The 17,375-nt window shown below is 39.0% G+C and overlaps 1 protein-coding gene across 1 annotated transcript in view; it reads right to left on the bottom strand.

The window, feature by feature from the left end:
* Positions 1 to 14,482, bottom strand: part of LOC103467510 (poly(rC)-binding protein 4-like) — a 42,331-nt gene extending 27,849 nt beyond the window's left edge. The window contains exon 1 of the mRNA XM_008413951.3: positions 14,060 to 14,482. The gene's annotated coding sequence lies outside the window, so the exon portion shown is untranslated. The remainder of the gene's footprint in view (positions 1 to 14,059) is intronic.
* Between the last annotated feature and the right edge of the window lie 2,893 nt (positions 14,483 to 17,375).

Here is a 17,375-nt window from a genome sequence, read left to right as displayed (position 1 = left end):
CTTCCTGTGAGTTTTATATTCCCGCCATGGTCGTGAAACAAAGCGACATGCCAGGCCGTCACAATGCGGCTCTAAAGCACATATCTGTGGTGTCGCTTTGCCATGGTGAATTCCAGCGAATAGACCCTGCTCTGCTTTATGAAAGGCCTGCCTATTGGATTGTCTTACTCAAGTATCACTTTGAGACTCATCTTCTTTCACCTTCCCATAAATATCCAACAAAATCCAACTGTTTGACTCAAGATAAGTGTTTTTTTTTTCTTCTTGCTCTTAGCTACTAATGTATGTCCAAGCAATCAGGGCTTAAAGCTTGATCGATGCCTCCTGAACACGTGTTATCGCAGAGCACATTTGAGCAGCCTGTGGGCTAACTCAATTCCATTAGGCACGGAAAGGCATGGCTAAAATGTTAGCACTTTATTGTATTAGGAGTTAATGGTTGGAGGGATCATTATGTGCATCTCCGTGGGTTGATAACAAGGCATGTGCTTTGTGTCTCTGTGAGGGCGGTGAGCCTCTGAACTCCTCATTTCCAGAATCCCAAGCAGCAGCGTTCCGCGATGAACACAGAGGCCCTCTGTTCTAAATTAGACCTGGTAACTCAGAACAGAAAATTAGCAAAGTGCAGACCTTGGCGGAGGCTGCCAAAACGCAGACAGACCCGGGGAAGAAAGGCAGAGAGCTCATCCTGCTCCTTATTCACAGACTTTGTAACCCTTTTGTTGCTCTGACTGACTGAACACATTACATGTGAGCTCCAGTTGTGAGTCACCATTTGTAGTCATATCTGCTGCACTCCAAATTAAGCACGACTGTGATGACACACACAAAAACATACACACAAAAACAAATGTCCAAAGGTGGAAATTACTCATCGTATTGCTGACTAAGTGAGTTACACTCACAATTGCTACCGAATTATCTATCAACACAACAGCAAAGCAACACAGTTCTACAACGGTGAAGGTTAGATAACCGTTATGCTAAATGCAGGACATATGAGGAAACCAACTAGGACTCAGCTTCACGGCTAAAACGGATGAACTCCGAGGAAGTGATGAAATAAGAAGATAGTGTTTCTTCCAGCTGGAAGCAACTGTGTCTGCTACTGCAGTGGAAGTAACAGGATTTGGTTGGTTAAAAATTAAGAGCTAAACAGCAAGTACAATAAGTTAGACTTTATTTTAGGGTGTTTTTATTGACCTATAAAAATAATTTTCCTACAAGAGCTTTTATCTCTGGAAGCCTTCCTGAAGACCAGAGAGCAGAAAGGACCATTAGTGTTTTAAAGCGAACTTAATGAAGAACGTATTAATTTTAGCTTAACTGAAATAGGCAACTCCAACCAGGTTTTTACATACAATACACGAAAAACCATTTTTTTCTTTTATGTTTTCTAGGTCAATTAGGATATTACCACAATTATTTTGCTTGCTTAATGCCAGTAAAAAGACAAATGTAGTGCTTAAGAAATGTTTAACTTTCTCTAAATTTACAAGTACAATTTAAAGTTCTTAGTGTTTAGAAACATTTCTGTGATGGCTCAAACATTTTAGGCATTCCTTCTAACAATCTCATTAATTTTGCATTCATTTTGACTCATTTCTTCTGACGGTGTAACTGAATCAGGTTTGTAGGTTTTCAGCCATCAGGGCCACTCCAAAATATTGAACTTATGGTTTAAATCAATTTGTAACTATTTGGCTATATGCTTAGGGGTCATTATCTATTTGAAAATGATATTTTTACCTAAGCTTCGGTCTCCTGGTTGATATTTTGAGATGTTGTTTCAGTATTTCTACATGATGTTGATCTTTCATGATGCCATCTATTCTGAGTCCCTCCTGCTGCAAAACATGCATATGAGAAGACGGTCCCTTCCAGTTAGGATGGTCTTCCTAGGCTTACAAGCTTCTCCCATTTTCTTTCAAATATAACAATGCTCATTGTGGCAAATTACTTACATTTGATTCCCACCAGACAGCAAAGCATGTTTCCAAAAATTAAGCTCAGTGCATCTGAAAACGGTTGTGGAATCCATGTGTGGTCAAGTCACAGGTCTTTCTAGGACTATTTCTAATAACAGATAAGACTAACAGAAACTCAGACTTTAAACACATTAAGACTAAAAACTTCCTTTCAGTATTAAATGTTTAGATTTGAACACAGATTTATGACAGTCTTCACTGAAAGATACATTTAAGGTTTGGCATAATCAGGGCCTGAATAATTAATTTAAAGCCACACAAATAAGTTTTACAGATTTTTGTTGTTGTTGTTGTTATACTGCTGGTGTACGCATTTTTGTTTGAGTCATTTTTGATTAGTTTATCAAATTTAACTATCAGTAAGAGCTCTGGTAATTAACTCTGGAATAAAAAGATTGGTTAAAGAGGTCAAATCTTAAAAATCTAATAATTGTACCACAAATACCAGAACTAGAAGTGTTTTGTTGTTTTGATGATGATGAGTAAAATAGTTCTTATGCAAATAGCCAATTATCTGGAGCATCAGGAGCACCTGCCAAGACTTTTTTTTTCAGTTTGGAGAAAATAAAACAAGAATGTTAAATCTGAAAAAAACTTTTTATTTGAAAATTACTTTGAATTGAGGGAAATAAAACATATTTAACATTTATTAAATTCAGCAAACACTTTATGTGATGGACTTTTTTCTGAGAAATGGTCTCAAATTTTAATAAGTAATCCAAATGCAAACATTCAACATAACATTCAATCTATATAATAAACTTGCTAGTAAATGAGAGTCAGAAACCAATGCAGTGTTTTTGTATCTGACTTACATCAAAGTTGTGATGGATAAAAGCAGCCAGCGTACATCCCTTGACAACCACCAACAATATTTTCTTTCTTGTCATGTTTTCGGTATCTTTCATTCCAGAGAGACTGCTGAGATTAAAAGGATCTGAGCAACTGACTTGTGTGGAGATTCGGACACCTGTTCTGAGGCAACCGCGTCCCACAAAGAACCGGTAAACAGACGGCTACAGGCTGGATTAGGACACGCAGGAGGAATGAGGCCATGCCTTGTGTATCCTGGCGAATGACAGAAACAAGCTCTGCTGTCTGCATGGAGGGGCAGAGAACCTGCGCCGTGGACAGACAAAGGCTGAGAGGACGAGGCGGCCTCTTGGACACGCAAGGAGCAGTAGGTGAAAGGGTGTTGATGTGTGTACACACGCACAGCAAGGGCAAGACATCACAACCATTCAGACACACACGCACACACGCACACACACACACACGCACACACACACACACACACACGCACACACGCACGCACGCACACACACACACACACACACACGTCACACCACTCTGTACACACCCATGCATACCGCAATATCCCCAGCACCACCACCTCACGCTCAGCTGCTGGGATGAAAGGAGCCAGCCATTTTTACAGCACACACATGTACGGAGAAAATGCGAAGCTGAGACACAAGTGCAAACATGCTTTGATCTGCTGAGAAGTTCCTCAGGACGACTCAGCGCATCAATCTGTCGTGAACCAATTCGAGCAACAGCAAAAGCTCGAGCACATGCACTGGCACAATGACAGATGTCCTCAGAAGATGATGATGCTGAAAAACTTGACGCGAGGCACAAGCAGGCCTCCAGGATGCTCTTCAACCAGCTCTTTGCTAGTCTCCTCTAAATTTAAATGAGATGCTTAGGGATTACACACACACATCCATACAAAAGGACCTAAAATTGGAACTATGTATATAAACATAATTTGTAACCTGACCACACAGTGAGGGCAAACACTGCTGGAGAATGACTGCATGTGGCATCACAGTAACAGTATAATACAATTTACAAAATAGTTTCACATTTTTTTCAACCACAAATCACAATGCCTTTTCTTGGGATTTTGTGTGATAGACCAACACATAGTGTAGCCTGTAATAGAAAAAAAGTGCTAAGTGTACTTTGCACTTTCTTTTCCTATAATGTGGTAGTGAAACATTCTTGTAATATGTCTTCCTTTTAATAGTATTTTTATTTTATACATATGAAAAGGGAATAATTTGCATTACCCTGATACCCTTAAATAAAATGCATAGCAACCGTGTGCCTTCACAAGTCCCCTATTTGGAGAACAGATTCTACTTGTGTAATTGGCTCTCAGCGTAAACATTGTGGTTCTTTGAAGATCTCTGGAGCTTGGTAGAGAACCTTAGTGAAGAAAATGGGAAAAAACCCAAACTTAAACTTGTCTTTCAGAAAAACAAGCCACAGGCTGAAAAAAGCTCGGTTAGCGGCTTCCCTGAAATCAGGACAAAGTCTCTAAATACACAGCACCAACTAGATGGTTTAGATCGAAGCATATTCATGTGTTAGAATGGTCCAGTCACAGTTCAGACATAGATCCAATTTTGAATTCATGGTTGAAATGAAAATGTGCTGGTCAAATAAGCTGTCCATCTGAATTAGCCCAAATTTGGCAAAGAATGAGCAAATCTTTCAGTCTTGCTGTGGGAAGCTGGTAGAGACCTACCCCAAAAAGATTTACAACTGTGATTCTTTTGGGGTATGTTATAAAGGGGATGTTATATCAGTCATTGACTCAGGGGGGCTGAATATAAATGCCACATTTTTCAGATTTTTATTTATAAAAGAATTAAAACATCTATTTCTTTCGCTACACAATCACGTGCTGCTTTGAGTTCGTCTATCACATAAACACCCAAACAAAAGAGTTTGTGGTTGTAAAGTGACAAAATGTGAAAAGGTCCAAGGGAGAAGAATACTTTTGTAAGACAAACCAAAGCAAATTTATTTGTACAACACATTTAAGCAACAGGGCAATGTAAAGGGCTTAGTATGATACAAATTAAGAACAAATAACAAAAAAGGCAAAGGATGGGAAGATAATGAAAAGAGCTATTCATAAAATTTCCATGAACATAACTTCACAGACTGTGCTATTTGAAGCTGCACCAAAAATCATCTTCATGGAAAAGTTTGCTTGAAGAAAATGAAGCTAAATCTTGTCAGAACAGATTTTCAATAGACTTGCAAAGCCTTTCAAAAAACTGTTAAACAGAAACCAAGGACAGAGCTTACACAGAAAAACCCCGACACACACACAAAAAAAATGTATATTTCATGCTTTTTGACATAAAAGTTAGAATGCATGTATCTATTATGTGTCAAATATCATGTCTTTATAATTTACGAGCTCTCGAATTGATGATAGAGAGGTTACAACAAAGCAGCTTCAATTGCTCAATCTCTGCACTGACGCGAGGGTTTTAGTTGTGAAACAGGAGAGGCTTGAAATTAAAGAGCACTGTTTCATCTCTCGGCATGTCTGTCTCAGCTCTGTCACATATAATGAGACGGGTCAGGCCTTGGCACAGAAGGGCCCATGTGCTCCTATCTGCCCCCGGCTTCATCTGTTGTTAAAGCGTAACCGTGTCAGCCTGCAGTGCAAGTCGCCTGTCAACCGCGGGGGCCCGGGAGAAGGCTATCAGACCCCCTGAGCCCGCTGCTCTTGGAGCTGCCCGGCAGAGAGGGGCCCAACAGTTGTGTTTGCCACAGCCACGGTGCCTACATGTGGGAGGAAGCTAGTGACTAACCTTCGGCAGTCAGATTTTGAATCCATTAGATGTGAGGCTTTAAAAGGGACTAAAATATTTTTTTTGAAAAAAAAAAAAAAACATTACAATATAACCCAAAGTACAGGTCAACTAATTGTTATTCTGACTGGCTGGCAGCTTTATTTTTATTTTTCAGAATTTTATTTTATTTTTTATGAAATCACTAATAAATTAAGAAAACCAAAATCAGCTTTAGGTCTAATGCAGATACCATCACGTTTTCCTACAATTACCAGGTATCTTGCAGAAAAGGTTGCACATTAACAACATTAAAGCCAACTGTGCCAGGGAGGCATCTTTATCTATTTATGTCCTTTCATTAAAGAGGCAGAAACCCAAAAAGTGTTTCCTATTTTAACCCTCGTCTGTGAAACTAAATTAGCTTTGAAGGATTTTAGGTTTGTTGAAATGGGTCTTATATTTTTGAAAGAGACTAAGAGTGGCCTGCCTTTTAGATTTAGAGTTAAATGTTGAGAAGATCTGATTTGAACAATGATGTAAAACAACACTTGAAACCCAACTGTCATTGCAAGTGGAAGCCATTTAGGCATTTGTCACCTACCTAAAAATGACTTTATAGATTCTGACTAGGGACCCAGTAAATATTAAACTGGTGTTTTAGACGCTTTAGATGATAATTAGCTACAAAAATAATATCTATTTTCACAATGCTTAATGTTGGATTTTGTACGTGCTTAAATTTTTTTTGTATGAGATTTTGGTCTTCTCTCTCTTCTCAACTTGATTTGCTTTTGCTGTTTATTAAATAAATTAAAACTAACAACTTTCATCATTGCATGTACTTTGCTTTTTTGAGTTTAGTTTGCAATTACGTCATTTTATGTTAGATGAAACATTACCTACAGCAAAATGTCAGCAGCACATTTCTTCCTCCTTAGAAATAACTAAATTAGATTTGGTCAAAAATCAGATTCAGAAATGGGTATTGGCAAGGGAACACCTGGATGTCCCATCTCTAATTATGCTCAAGCTATCAAGTTGTTGCTGCAAATTCACAAGAAATAGCCAAAGGTGATTTAAATGCAGGAGAAACATATTGCGTCACCTGTAAAGCCTGTAGCGGAGCACGATGGCCTGAGCATGCAGAGCTGCCAGAGATCCACGGCTACTGATGTTTATTGATTAAATGACAAAAAACAGGAGCAGCTGGTGGAAACCTGTCAGCTCACATTCAGCCATATGCTGTGAAGCTGATTGGGTGGCGCTTCACAGAACAGATGTACAAAATTAAAAGCTGTCACAGCAACCCAGTGTGTCCTAAAGGCGCAGAAGTGGATTATTCTAAGCGGGCTGAATCCTTGAGTCACTTGAACTGAACACAATCAAAGTAAAGTGTTCTATTCTCTGAAGGCAAGATTAAAGATGCAAAGATCCACAAACAACTGAAAATGGCTGCAGCAAAGGCCTGGTGAAACATCACAAATGAGAAAACCCATTGTTTGATGTAGTTTCTCCAAATTTCATAAAGTCAGTGCCTCCACAACCTCCTGGTAAAGCAGAATAAAATATATTTTCTTTGAATCAATGTTGACTTATATTTAAATCCCTCAAAGCTGCGACTCCAGATCTTTAATTCATATTTTCGCAGATAGATGTGAAATCCAGTAAACTAAAGCGGGGAGTCTTGACTTTATGACTAATTGCCTTTTGTGTGAAATTATTTTATTTCAATGTTTTTGAATTCACGTTGCTCAGGACGAGGGTTTACTGTGAAGACAGTTACTTGAAGCAGTTGGCTTGTAAATACAGGGGCGATAAATACAGAAAATTACACGCGCTGTATGAAAAAAACATTTTTTACTGTCTGGATGTAAATCTGACAAACAGTTCTTTGTTTTAACTCAGGTTTAATCATCAGATTGTTTTCTATCCACTAAATGCCAGAAAAGATGACAGAGAGAGTTTCTTGAGTTGACTATTTCATCACTTTTTAAAGGAATTTCGGGAAGCCCAGATGATGACATAACTTTGCAAGCTTCTGATAGGTTAATTTTTAAGGCAACTCCTCACACATGCAGCTTATTTTTGTGACATCATGGCATTACAAAACTCGGACTTTCCTCACCATAGACAGGGCTGAAAAGGTTTGAGAGAGCAAGCTCTACATTCAGTTACACCAGTTCTGTCAGCAGGAAATCTCTGCAACTATTATGAGAAACATAAGCAGGAACGGCAAAAAATATTTTACCCAAGTAATAAAGTTTTAAAAGCATTACTATTACATTTTAGAAAACTTTTGAATTTAAAGTAAAAACAATCTGTCTCCAGCAATCCAAAGACTGCAGGTTTGCCAAAGGTGCAGTGTTTTTGGACTGTAGGAGGAAGTCGGAGTACCCAGAGAAAGTCATTGCATACAGAAGCAGAACATGCAAACTCCATGTTGAAAGACTCTTGACTAATATTCAAGCCTTGATCCTGCTGCAAGGCAACAGTGCTACCAACAGATAATTCCAACTGGATAATTCCAGTTGGATAAGTCCAACTGATGTTAAACAGGACAAGGTTAGTTTCATTTTCTGCCAGACAACAAGGAAAACTGATATCATGCACTGTATCTTAATCAAAGTTGTGTAATGTAACTTATAACATATTATGAACATATAGTATGAGACAGATATCCTGAAATGCACCGCTCCAGATCAGAAACAACCAATCAGAAATGGGAGGAGGAACTTAGCACTGTCATATATTTACATATTTTTTATAAATTTTACCTGCTGCTTACTGTAACTATTTTATGTATTGAATTAAAAGGAATAAATGAAAATTAACTTGTGCTCATGTCAAAGGGTTTGTCTGCAAAAGCAAGCTTCTCTGGCCATATCTGATGAGAAGCTAAGACACTTTCTCACTCCATTATTAATGTCAATTGTTCAAAAGACATCAATTCTAACTCAAGGTTACTTTAAGCACATACCTATTACAGAGCATTGAGTCATGACGTTGTTTTTACAGAAGGTGCCATCTTCCGATTAAATAAACAAAATGTTCTTCTTCCTCCTTCTTCTTACAGCCAGCAGAGTGGCAACTACTGAAACACGTGGATAATGAACCTTGCAGAGCTCCGTTTCTGAGTTGTCAAGTGTTATCTCCCAAGCGGCTGTTGGTTCCAGACACACAGTGACAGTGTCTGAGCCTGAATTACAGCTGGCTTTAGTTTTAGTGTAGGTGGACTGTGGCTGAAGCCAGTTGTCAGATTGGTCTGAATGACCAATTTGTCTAAAAGCAGAGGCTGTTTTAAAAACCCTTGAAAGATTTTGAGTAAAGTGTTTTCCTAGCTTCTCGGGAGTGTTTGCGCTTCCACGTAAACCTCTGGAATTTTTCTGATTGCTTGCTTTGCTTCACAAAAGCATCCCTCCTATTATCAGAGAGCCTCTATTGGCTTCATATATCATTCTCAATGGTTTTTTCCCCTTTCTTGTACTGCGGAGAATTCTCCATGGCAGGGTATTAACTCTAGCTTTTATCCCATCCCTCTTATTGGATGAAGGTCACTCCCTATATCTGCAAAATGACTTTTCTTTCTCCTCTTTCATCCTGCTTTCCTCCCATCCTCCACACCAGGGCATGAGTCAGAGAATCTGACACCTCAGGAGGAGAGAGGAGAGCAGAAGAGATGGAGGGAAGCAAAAGGGGAGGCAAACAGAGAGGCAAAAAAGGAGGGACAGAGACATTTGGAGGGAGAAGAGATGAGCTGATCAATATCTTTCAGAAACAAGGAACTGGAGACGATCTGGTCTGGCTCTGCTTCCTTGACACACAAGATACTGTATCAAACATGGCAATTCAATTTGTCAGTGAACAGTTGGTGGTGGGACTCATTTTCTTCCCTCCGATTCCAACTCTTTGTGTTTTATTTGGCTTGAAATAGTACTATTTCAAGCATTTTTACACTCGCAAATTGGCTGAACCAATGGCGTGGAACTTGTGATAAAACACTGCCATGCACGTTGAGCTAAAACTACATATTACATAAGCTTCAAAACAAACTGAGCACAAGCCCAAAAATAGTGCCGTCCGTGTTAAATATTTCATAGCCTTGCCAGCTGAAGGGGGATAAAAAGCTTCTTTCCCTCTTAGTCGCAACAGAAAACACACACACACGCGCATACACAGAGATGCAGATGGCCAGCTGAAAAGAAAAACCTCCATTTAGCGTACTGCGGAGCAAAGCGGATTACTGTCGCGAAGGCAGTCTTTTAGCTTTCTTGCTCGATGTACAAGACTTATTTTAGAGAGCTGTACTTAGCATATACATATCGCTATTTTCTAACTGATTATCTGTGCGAGAGTCAGCCGAAGATTATAAGAGGCCCAAAAAAGAATTTAAATTGGGCGCCCCACTACCACTTAATACTATTCCCAACCAACTAAAATAGCATCATTAATTCCTCTTTAAAAGTTTTCTCAACCTAAGTGTTTGCATGTTTACCATTTAACACCTCTACATTTATGGTTTAATGCGGCCATGTCACTACAATATATAAAAATTTGATCCACACTTAAAACCGGTTGCCGTGGATGTTTTTGGGCAACACTTCACCACTGCAGCTTCCACACACCATGTGTGTACTCTTGCTTGTCCCTGCTGCAAATCCTATGCAACTGCTTAATTTACGATTAACTCCCCTCTGTATGCCAGATGCTTGAAATTGAAACTGATGGCTTGACCTACTTCCTCATTAATTTGGCTAATATTTAGCTGACCCCTGCCCCCCCGGAGGATCTAATAGAGCACTGAAATTAAATTTACAGTAAGTTATCTGATTCTTAAATATACAGTAAAACAAATAATAAATAAAATCAGATGGTGACATGACAAAAGTGAAAAGCAAAAGTACAAACTGGAGGAATGCTTTTATTCCAGCTTTTCCCTTTAATGCTGTGTAAATATTGGCAAAATGGTTAGAAAAACTTAAAGATTAAAGTCCTTAACAAGCCTTTCTGCCATGAATAGTAAAGCCACATCTGTATATATGCCCATGAGATATGGAGAGATGTATGTTTAAACATAACAATAAAAAAGACGTTTCCTATTTTAATTTTAAAAAAACAATGATCATATGATGGTCACATTTTATTAAAATAAACATTAACATTGCTAACTGTAAAAGCAGCCTCGGTATATAACTTCTGGGTTATCTATAAATATCCACATTCTGTAACAGTCTTAAAACAGATTGCCAATATTTCCAAATGATATGTGTTTCATAGTAAATAGAGTCAGGAAGTTGTTGCTCTTCAATAGAGTTTCAGAGTTTTGTGGTAAAAAAAATAATACCTCTACCAATGCATCCAAAGCATTTTATATACAGTTTATAGGATTACTATATTAATTTTGTTTGGGTGCGCAGCAGTTTTGCTGCTGCTGACAGACAAAACTTTCAGAGTTAAATTGATCAAAATATGATGTCCTGTTTCATAAGACCGAAACAACGGAGGAATCGGCCTCGACAGTCAGTACCATCAACAGAACTGAGGCAGATCATGCCCATCTCTATTGATTATAACATATACATTTGTTCAAAAAATTCAAATTTGAAATAAAAAAAAATAAAAATTCTACATTTTCCATTTATAATCTTTTGATTTAAAATTTAAAGTAAGCTCATCAGTCATAAATACAACTAAGTTGTTGAGTTGTGAGGAGTAAGCACTCTTGGGGGCCCCCTGCCGACTTCACAGCCAGAAACAGGCCATTGTTTGCTTATGACTTTGGCTGGTTCTGCTCAGGACGAAATGGACAGAATGAAGCCAGCTCTATGGGGATGACTTCTGAACTAAATAAATCACGCTCATGAGACTCTTTGAAAGACACAACAGCAGGGTCACGCGGCCTGCGCGGTCAATCCGTAGAGCTCAACACAGAGCTATCTTTTCATAGCTGGGACCGCCTAAAGCCCTGACTGTGTTCAGACGAGAGTCACATTGTGCCCCCGAAGAAAGAATCTCCTGTTGTTTATCGGTATTCAAGCTACAGCTACCAATCAACAAGTATTCACATTGAAACAGTACCAAAATGGTACAGAAGGCTTATTTGAGCGTCAAGAGTCCGTAGTTATTAGAGTGCAACGAGCTCTGGATAATTGTTTGAATGCAGGTTAATGCCTATGGAGGGATTTTGTTGAAATCCTGCAGCGGAAATTAATTTGTATCACAACAACACTCCTTTGACAGCAACGTAGAATTTAACATCTGGCTTTAAATGATTATCATAATTTGCCTCGTAAAAGGTACAGCTCCATTACACAGCAAGATGTAATTGTGACCAATTTTACACAGTAGAATGACACAATTCCAGAAATATGTTGGTGATTTGTCTAAATTATCCTGGATACTGGGTACATAGCTATAATTTTTATTTCTCTTTGCAGAATCGAGTAAAACATTCTGCACGTGGTTACATTTACTTGATGACTTCAAACTAAAACGACCCCCTCCCCTCCACTTCCACGTTCCCTCATCTCCTTTCAGTCGGCCAGAACAGCAGCTTAGTAGATGAGAAGGATTATTGGCAGTTCCCAGATGCTGGAGCAGCACATGTCAGGATCTGGCCTCTGTTATTTATGAAGCCTCTCAGCCCCCAGCCTCTCTCTGCACCACAGATGCAGGTGGGCTTTCATTATTGAAGATGTTCTTCCACTTCTTATTAGATCTCAACCTCTCAGAGTGCATTAAGGAATTGAATCTGGACAGAGAGGCAGCAATATGTGATGATCTGACATTGCACCCCCTGGAGTTCCTCTAAAATACAGTTCTGCCACACATCAGCTAAATTGTTTGTTCTATTCAGTTTCCAGGAATAGGCTAAGTATTGTGTTTGCACTCCAGCAGACGCCCTTTTAACCGCACACAACCACAGAATAGAATCGTGTTTTGTATTGATTTCTCTTCGGTGCTCAGGAGGACAAATCTAAAATGAGTTATCCAATTTTTTATTTTTTTTATATTTTTAGTAAAAAAAGACCATGTTACGTATTTCATCCAACTCCCAGAAACTGTTATGTGATGGTTTCACATTTGTCTCTTTCTGGTTAGTCAAATACCTTACCAACAACAACTCAGTCAGTCAGGGTTTTAATCAGCTGTTTTTACATTTAAGGTGAGCAGTAGATTATGTTATTTACTAGTCTGGATAAAATACACACTTGCTAAAAAGAACTAGCAATCACACCATTGGGAATGTGCTGGGAAATTGGCTGCTGACTGGAAATAGGAAATTTTGTCTTTCCTGGATATATCTATCTGTTGTGTTTTTGCTTTGTAACAGCGGCAAAATCCTGTTTAAGTGTAAGCTATATTACACTCAGTGTGAAAATGCCTCTAGTCAAAATATTTAAAAATACATATTGATAGATTGTATATGATTAAATCGAGAGCAGGTGTTATTTCATTTGAAGGCAGATTTTGGAAGAAAAAAAATAGTGATATTGTACACTAAATGTTTTATTTTTACTTGTTAGGAGAGCTAAATCAGAGCTTTTGAAAACTTTTCATAAATTTGTATTGCAATTTGATCATTTTTGTAGAATATTTTTTATTTAATTAGGTAAAATAACTCTACCAGTTTGCTATAGAAAGAACTGGAAGAAAATATAAGAATTCTGTATTGTGACAAAGAAACAAATGCTGTGTGTTTCAGAGTCTTTGAAACTCAATGCAGTGACAGAATTTTTTTTTTAGTCTGATAATAAAAGTGAAGAGCAGGTGTCCAGCCAAATGCCACCAGCGCTTAGTTTCTGCTTGAATTCTCGTCTTCTTATCATGAACACAGTGCATCTATCCAGTGCGGCATGGTGCAATTAGGCATCTTGGTGAATAATGGTGCTGTCACACACACTCGCTGCCTCAGCACCAAGCAGGCGCCCACTGTACTGTACTTGTTGAGAACAGTCTTTGTGGTCAGGGTTGGCCTCTTCTTCAGCAGGGTCCGCTTTTAATACCATAAAACCGTCAACACACACTCTCTCTCTCTGTCTCAAACACACACACACGCACGCACACGCACACACACACACACACACACACACACGCGCGCACCCCCACACGCACACACACCCACACTCACACACACAACAGACCAGTTGTCTCCTCATTTGGACACTTTCTGCCATGTGCTGAATTTACCAGCACAGGTATTTTATGGAGATTAGGGCTTCAATAATTCAAATATGCACTCAGAAGATTTATTACACAGGCTACTACTCAGATCAGTGCGTCAAAATATGACAGATCATGTAGTGGCTGGATAGAAAGATCTGATTAATTTCAGGAGTTTAAATTAACACAAGTTCCCCACTTATCGTTTAAAAAGACATACTGCAAGAAATAACAGCCGATCAGACCTAACATTTCACTTTTCACAAGCGCGACCTCAGTTGTAAATTAGACACCAAAGCGTCCTCTTACCCGTTTTCATGGAAGAGGTCTCGGGCTGCTGTTCTCACTGAACTATTCCCCTGGATATGCGTTTATCGGCCTTTGTATCCACATATAGTCCGGTGACTCGGAGGTGCAGAGCGGACTGTCCTCTCGGTGTGTCAGCAGACTGGAGTGCAGGGCGCCTGTGCGCTGAGGAGGGGAATCACACGCACACACAGACACAAGCACACCCCCTTTCTCTCACACGCACTCACGCACGCACACACACAAACACACGCACACACGCACAGATATGCGTTTTCTCCAACTACCACCAACAATCTTGGGAATAAAAATCTCTGGGCTCGGCTGCTTTCTGTGCTATGCTCTGTTTGAATCCCCGCCTCTGCCGGTGAGTTGGTGGGGTGTGTGATCCCTTCTATCCCCGCAGGACCACGATCTGGGAGTGCTGCGCACTTCTACCTTGCGTCGCAGCGCAGCTCCCACGTTCAGTATCAACGTGTTGGAAGTTTATCAGCAGTACGCCAGCATAATCGTGTATTTGATTCAGGAAAGTTGCAGTGCTTAGAGCTTTTTTTCACCGTCCAATTTTGCTTCTTTCTCCCCTTTTATAATTTTTATTATGCAAATTACACTTTAAGTGTAAATCTCACAGCAATTACCTACAAACTGCAGCGGAATACAGGCTTAAAAGTACAAATATGCAATACAAGGTCCTCTCGACAGCTTTTGAAGTTTTAGATGCATCAGATCAATAGTTTTCTTTCACTTGGCGCCATCTAGTGTAACTGTCTGTGTACTGCTAACACTGCGATGCATTACGTTGAAATTTATGGTCTTTATCCAAGGTTGCTTTAACATCATCCTTTGGCGAGTCCAAATTGTTGGATCCGGTGTCTCTTATCTTCCCTTTCCATATATTTTCTATAGGGTTTAGGTGAGGAGAGGAAGCAAATTCCATTAATACTGGCACTGATGGAAGTGTCCCACTGGAAAATGAAATCGGCATCTTTGTAAAACTTGTCAGCAAGTGGAAGGATGAAGTGCTCTAAAATTGTAAAAACCCACAGTCAAACTGAAATGCATTTCTTTCATCCCCCAAAAAAGGTTAAAACACTGAAACAGACTTCTGACATTGTCTCCAGTTCAGGACAGACGTAAGGTCAGGATCGTGTTAGTTTTATGACTTTTTCGGTTTTTAGTCCAGCTGGAGTTCACATCTTGTGAATCTCCCACTAACCCTTGAATAGGTGTTTCTTCACAAACCTCCCGAGGCTGTGCATTATCCCGTTGCTCCCGCAAATTTTTTTCTACCACACTTTTCCCTTCCACTCATCTCTCTATCTCTAGGCTTCATGCAGCACTGAAAACAGTCAACTTTTTAGCAATGATCTTTACAAGCTCACCCACATTGTAGTTGGAGTCAGTGGTAGCTGGACAAGTGTCAAGTCAACGTTCTTGAACAACAATTAAACCACAGCAGCAAAAACAGATGAATGGCTTTGTTTGCAACAGAAACTCTCCTACAGGAATTAAAAAAAACAAACAAAAGTATTTATTTTTGTAATATTGAACCTTTCCATTCACAATCAAAAACACAGAACACTAACAAAAAAAAAGTAAGGCAGACTAAACAATATTTGAATCCTTGTCACTGACGTGAACAGAAAGTATAGGTGAAAAAAGGATAGCTTTTTAAACCTTCCCTTTTGATAAACACCCGATCAAAATCAAAACAGCAGCATCTTCACCTTACATTTTTCAGATAAATATCTCCAAGGAATTCTAGGTGAGTCTGTAAACAAACTCAAAATAAAATAAACAACCATAACCAAACCTTGCTGCATTTGTTAAGCAAATTACTTTCAAGGATTTTTTTTTTTCAGTTTAGAGTGAAAAACACAATTTTAACTCCTCACAACAATTACTCCGCTTATGAATCTCTCTAACAGAAGTTCTCTCCCAACAAAGTGAATCAATAATTTAAAGACTGAGCTAGACTTCTTGACAGCTCCCACTGCTCTCATGTGAAAAAGGAGCCATCTGTGTAATGGGAGCTTCACACTGCCGTTGATTTCACAAATGATCCCAGGTGCCTCTCATTTACACAAAGAAATGAAAAATGGGAGGGAACACAAAGTTTAGTTTTCTCCCCATATTGTTAGAGATCTTAATAATTTCCTTTTTTAAATTGTCGCCTCTGTAAGTTATTGCAGTGTGTATCGTTTGTGCATTTGATGGTGACATTTAATTTTGATTTGAAAGACTGAGGCACAGCAGTAAAAACTCGATTGCTGAAGTGACTGCAGGAAAAAAAAATCACACAGTTGGTTAAAGTTATTAAGTGCTTATTTCCCAAAAGCACAAAAGAGCTGCTGGTTTTCAGTCACTTACTGAGATGAAAGAGCTGCAGATATTGCTGCAGTGAGACGGATCAACGCAGATGAGAGGACACAGTGGCAGAGACAGACCAGACAAACAAGGACGTGTTTTTATTAAAACGCAGGCTTACAGGTGCAGGTGACACATAAGGTATTAAACTTTTTTTTTTTTTTTTGCAATGCTGTACAACATTGGCACATCAAGAAACAAGACAAACACAATCTGTGCAACTCCAGGTAAAAGACAGTTTTCATTAGAATCCGTGCATGAAAAATCTTATATTCGAAGTTTAAGATTATAAACCATCGCTTGTGTCGCTGGTTTGATGCCCCATCTACCTGTCTGCCCTTATCATTTGTGTCCTTGGCCAAGACACTTCACCCATCTTGCCTGCTGATGGTGGTCAGAAGGGCCACAGCCTCGTTTCTGTCAGCTGCAGCCTACTAGCTTTGCCGTCAGCACCGTGTGAATCTGCACTTTGAGATTTCAATTTGATATTTAAAGGGCATTATCAATAAAATGTATTATTATTATCAACAACATAAATAAGCTCAGATGTTGACATACTCATAGGTCACGTGTGTATGTCAACATACACACGTGACCTATGATTCTACCCTAACGATTAGCTGTTAGGGTAGAATTTCAAATATTATAAAAATTGTTGCACAGGAACGTTACCTTTCAGTTTTACCATATTTACTGATGCCTCACTCCTTTGATCTGTATTAGGATAAAAGAAAAAACAAGCATGCGGTATTGGTTATTACTTAATTTTACCAGGAAAATAAACAAAAACCTTTAAATATTATTTAAAGCAACAATCGTCAAATTGTATTAAAGTAAGCGAAAAACAAAACTATCACTCCGTAATGATCCAGAGTGGGCGCCATAATACATAACAAAATGTTACATATAATGGTCAAGGGAGCACCAGTTAGTTTTTAATGTGGTGCCCACA

Source organism: Poecilia reticulata, chromosome 7 (assembly GCF_904066995.2).
Source record: "Poecilia reticulata chromosome 7, P_reticulata-male-v2, whole genome shotgun sequence".
NCBI classification, from domain to species: Eukaryota; Metazoa; Chordata; class Actinopteri; order Cyprinodontiformes; family Poeciliidae; genus Poecilia; species Poecilia reticulata.
Note: the sequence above shows the minus strand (reverse complement) of the source record. Positions and strands in the feature narration are given on the sequence as shown.